Here is a 5,933-nt window from a genome sequence, read left to right as displayed (position 1 = left end):
TCATTTGTCGATACAGAACTCCGAGTGCTGCTTCACAGAGAGGGATCGAGTAGTGCTTGTTCAAGTTTTGTGATGAAGCATAAATAGAACTTGATATGAGAAGCATAGATAGCTAGAGGAGGGTCCTAGGCATTATTTTCCATCAAATTGGTAAAAGATAAATAAAAAAGGCAAATAACAACAACTGGATATCCTCGAATGAGCAAAATATGCAGACCAACATGCTCACATAATAAGATTATGGGTAATACAAAGTGAACATGAATGGACATCCTATCATTTATCAAGCACTTTGGCAATGATAGGGTCATGTATATATGAGTATATTGACATAGGAACCAAGTAAGAATACTTCGTCATAGGTCATACTCATCGTTTAAGCATAAGTGGGGTTCCCACTTCTACATAAAGGTAATGTGTTCATATCCTTAGAAGATGCTTATACTCAAGATTTAGAGTAAAACTGCCTCTTTATATGACATCCCCCCTAAGAGGGATAAACTAACCTTGGGTTTTGTCGTGGAATACTAGTAGGTGAAGTAGTGGTCGGTGCTCAATGTCGATGAAGATGATCTTGAGTTGGGAGCAATCCTTGTTGTTTCTTACTCTTCTCACCTACATGGGTTAGTCCCAAGCACAGGGAGCATATGCAAGAATATCTATAGACATTAAGTGAAGCACATGTGGGATGATGTCCAAAGATAAACTAATTACGTTGTCCCTTCCTTACCTTTGAGGGAATGTGTGACTCCTTGAACTAATGCATGTGGTTGAGGTTGATTGCATATAGCTCTCTGAGAAAATGAACAAGAGTGAATTTCATTAGCGGAGTCACCCCTCAATAACTCTCTACTTCTTCCTCTTGGGGATCCACATAAATTTGATGGGAATATTTGGAGTTGTGGTAGAGCTAGATGAGGTAGTGCTAGTAGTCTCCTTGGGAATCCACTCAACCTTGGCTTGGGTCTCTTCTTCGAATGACTCAGTGTCCTCTTGAATCTTTCCCTTGCCCTTGTGGTCTTGTGGTAGAAGGCTGTCTTGTGAGCTTGTTCCCGTGCCAGGAGTAGGATCATACTTCTCCTCTTGAGGTAACAATTTTGGAATGGGATATTGGCCTTCTTCCCAAACATCTCTATTGACGTTGGAGTAGCCAAGACCTTGTTTCTTCTGATGTCCTCCTTGCTTGCGCACACAATTTCCTCAAAATGCTTACTTCCCGCAAGACTCTTGAAGACACCTATCTCTATAATCCCTTTCAATAAATCATTTTCTTGCTCAAGTGCAACTTGGCGAAGAGAATCATTAGTGGAATCAAGAGAGCTACTAGCAACAACATCATTTGATTTAACTTTAGCATTGTTGTTACTACATGAAGAACCTTTCTTGCTTTTGTTACTGGTGTTCTTAGGTTTAACTCATGGGAAAAAGTAGATAAGAGTAGTCGTTTGGCTAGATAAGAAGAAATCTTCTTTTGAAAATCATCATTGATTTCTTTTAGGAACTCATGCTCTTGCTCCAAGTTGAGATTCTCGAAGTGTAGCTTCTCATGAGTTCTTGGAAGCTCTCTATGACCTTCCAGAGTAGTTTCATGAGCAAACTTAAGAATGTTTAATTCTTTAGTTAGTCATTCAATCTCTTTCTTATCATCATCATTCGATTTCTCTTGACTAGCATGAAATTTAGCAAGTTCATTTTCAGAATTAACACTAGTCTTATCAAGAAGCAGGTCATCTTCTCCTAACAATTCATCCTCATCACTATAAAAATCAAGATATTCGGGGTGTGATACCATGGGACCTTTAGCCATGAAGAAGTTTCCGAACCCCTCCTTTGGTGAATCAAATAAGTCGTAGGAGTTGGAGGAAACGAGTGCAATGCCCTTAACACTTTCATCTTGAATATAGTTTGAGTTATAGTGGTAGCTTTTCTTGGATTGGTTGTGAGACTCATAGTCAGAAACCCATTCACCAACATGAGTTTGATGTCTTCCTCTAGAGATGCTCTTGGTGTATTTCTCCTTCTTCTCTGATTCCATGTCTCTCTGTGAGTGTATTCATTCATAACGATCTTCTCTAGTCCTTCTCTCTCTGCGAGGTGACTCATCTCTTGAACTTTGTCTTATAGGTGACTCTTCTCTTTGTTTGTAGGGAGCTGAGGACTGATTGGAGTAGTGTCCCGGCTTCCCACAGTTCTAGAAGTTTCAATCACAACTGGACGGACGCTTCTCATCATGTCTTGATCTTGAGCTTCTCTCTTTTCTTCTACTCTTGTAGAACTTGTTGAATTTTCTGACCATGAGGCTTATCTATTCATTGGTAACAAGGTTGCCCTTTGATGTAGCGGGATCATCACTTGAATCTTTGTAAGCACCGCTTGACTTGTTGTGCAACTCATGTTTGTCCTTGAGTGACATCTCATGAGCAACAATCCTACCAATGACTTATGTAGGCTTGAGATCTTTGTAGTTTGGCATCATTTGGATCAATGTGCACACAGTGTCATACTTTCCACATAGAGCTATAAGTATCTTCTTGATGATGAATTTGTCGGTCATCTCTTTTCATCCTAAGCCGACAATGTCATTTGTGATGAGAGCTAACCTAGAGTACATTTCAGCGACTCCTTCACCATACTTCATCTTGAACTTGTCAAGTTGACTTTAAAGAACATCCAACCTAGATTCTCTGATAGAATTAGTAACTTCGTGCATATCAACCAAAGTATCCCAAATTTCTTTTGCATTCTCAAGGCGGCTGATTTTTTTTTGAATTCTTCGGGGCATAGGCAATTGAAGATGATGTCGTGGGCTTGTGCATTGAATTGCAACATCTTTAGTTCTTCCGCCGTCGCATCACGATCCGGTTCACGCCCTTCTCCGAAGAACTCACCTTGCACACCAACACGGATAACAACCCATACGGAAGGATTAAAACCGAGAATATGCATTTTCATCTATGCTTCCAACTAGCGAAATTTTGCCATCAAAATATGGACCTCTATGGTGATAACTTCCCTCGCTAGATGGCATACTCTCCTAGGTTGTGAAACCAGTGCAATGCACACCAAAGCTCTGATACCAATTGTAGGAACGAAAGCATATCTAGAGGAGGGTTGCTTAGACTACTTGACCTATGAAATCTTAGCCTTTTCCCAATTTTAGTTGTGGGAAATTTTAGCAATTATGGCAAGTCAAGTACACCGTACACATGCACATCTAAGAATATAGCAGCGGAATGTAAAACATGCAAGTGTAATGTAAAGGGAGTAACGTAGGGAGATCAAACGCATGAGGTTGACACTACAATTTTTGGAATGGTTCCGATAGGTGGCGCTATCGTACGTCCATGCTGGTGGAGACTTCAACCAACCGAGGGTAACGGCTAAGATAGTCCATGGAGGGCTCCACCCACAACGGGTCCACGAAGAAGTGGCCTTGTCTATTCCACCATGGCTTCCGTCCACACAGGACTAGCCCCACTCATGGTAGATCTTCACAAAGTAGGTGATCTACTCGCCCTTACAAACGTCTTTGTTCAACTGCACAAAACAAAGTAGGAGGCTCCCAAACGACACCTAACCAATCTAGGAGGCACCACCCTCCCAAAGGTAATAGATGTGGTAGAACAATGACCTCCTTTCTCTTGTGCTTCAATGATAGTATTCTTAACACTAAATCACTCTCTCAGAGGATATGCATGGGTAGGAGAGGTTGATTTGGTGGAAAGAAACTTGGGGAGGCTAGAAATCAAGTTTCAAATGGATGGATAGGAATATCTTGATCTCAACACATGAGTAGGTGGCTCTCTCTCAGAAAAATGGTTCTGGCAACAAAGTGTGTGTTCTCAGTGCTTCCTCTATGAATGAGAGGTAGGTGGAGGGGTATATATAGGCAGCGCCCAAAATCCAACCATCACACCTAAATTGATCAACTCCGTGACATCGAAGTCATAAACTCGGTGGTACTGACTTCCACAAAAGGCAGCAACTTTTTAATCTCAGTGAGACCGATATACCCAACTCGGTCGAACCGAAAAGGTGGCTAATGGTCAGATGGCCCAACTCGGTGCCACCGGTACTAAAACTACAAAATTCCAATTTTTGTACCGGGGCAACAGAAAGTTGGTCACCTGAACTCGGTAGCACCGATGCAGAATCGGTTGTACGAAAATGGTCGGTTTGGCTAGGGTTCTGTCTGGGTTGAAAATCGGTAGAGCCGAATCTGAAAACTTGGTGGCACCGATTTTGGATAGGTGGCTCTCGATAGAAGTGTTATGTTGGAAAAGGATTGAGTATTTTTGGTGGCTATCTCTGAGCACTTGAGCAACCAGTTCATTTTTATACCTCGCCCATTTTTAATAGTATCGGCTTTCCTATGGACTCAAAAGTGATTTCTCACAAATATAAAATGAAGAGTCTTCTTGCTTGAATTTTGAGCCAATCTTATCCCTTTCTTACACCAAGGGGCTTCTCCACATAAACCTTTAGCCAATGCACCTTTTGAACTTTTCTGAAATATACTAGGATAAAATTGTTAGTCTAATGATGCATATGTTGTGATCAATTATCGAAATCACCTTAGGGAGCAATTGTGCTTTAAATATTGCAAACCACCCAGCATTAATCCTTCAGGTGTGCGCCTCACGGAAAACACCTTATGACAGGACCATATCAACACACAACACATATCAATAACATCGTATCATAATTAACCCGTAGGACAAAAGAAATCTATTCAAACATCATAGGATAGCCACACATCATTAGATAATAATATATAGCATTAAGCACCATGTTCAAGTAGAGATTACAGCGGGGAAGAGAGGTCTTACACTCCTGCATGAAGGAGGAGAGAGTTGGTGGTGACGGTGGCAAAGTTGTTGGTGTAGATCCCCGTCATGATGGTTGCCCTCGCGGCACCCAGGAACCAACGGGAGAGAGGGGGAGAGATCCCCCATCATCCTTCTAATTCCTTGGCATCCTACCTAGGTACTCATAGGGTAGCAGCCCCTCAGGGATTGAATCTCTCTCTGTGTTGCTCTCCTATTTTTCGCGACCTGTTTTCTTGCCCTTCACCATTTCTTAAATATCCGGAGATCCGTAACTCCGACCAAGCTGAAATTTTGAGGTGATTTTTACTAGAAAATTATCTTTCTTGCTTCAAAAGGACAGGTACAACCGACTTAAGGGGTCGGCACAAGCCATGAGGTCGCGACCCCCTTGGGCCGCACCCTGTTGGCTTGTGCCTCCATAATAACTCACAAGTGTAGGGGATCGTTTGTAGCCTTCTTCTATAAGTAAGGGTGTTGAACCCAACGAGGAGCTAAAGGTAGAATTAATAATCTCTCAAGTTCTATCGACAACTGATACAATTCTACGCACCCTAACACTTACTTTACCTAGAACAAGTATGAAACTATTTTGTAGGAAAGAGACTAGAAGTACTTAGTAGGTGTAATAGATGGGTTTGCAAGATAATAAAGACCAAGTATATAAAAGTTAGTTGCTGTTTTGCAAGAAGTAAAGAGCACGGAAATAAAAGTAAGGGGTTGTTTAGTAGAAAGCTTTTTCTGTAACACAAGAGATAGATTGTCCATAGGCAATTGAATATACATGATAGATACTTATCATATGCAATGAGGGAGAGGCATATGCTAACACACTTCCGTACTTGGATCACATGAAATTATAGTTGAACCTCTAGAAAGCATCCATAACTACTAGAAATCCTTAAGGTAAACATAACCATAACATTAAACATCAAGTCCTCTTTACCCCCATAGGCACACAACTCCCTTACTCGGGTATAAGCTTCTGTCACTCTAGCTACCCACTATAAGCGAATCATGAACATAATTGTAAACTCTCCAGCGTGTATCCTTCACATGTGCGCCTCACAGAAGGCATCTTAGGACAACACCATATCAACACACAAG

This window comes from Hordeum vulgare, chromosome 3H (genome assembly GCF_904849725.1).
Source record: "Hordeum vulgare subsp. vulgare chromosome 3H, MorexV3_pseudomolecules_assembly, whole genome shotgun sequence".
NCBI classification, from domain to species: Eukaryota; Viridiplantae; Streptophyta; class Magnoliopsida; order Poales; family Poaceae; genus Hordeum; species Hordeum vulgare.
The sequence above is the reverse complement of the archived record's forward strand: the minus strand, read 5'-3'. Positions refer to the sequence as shown.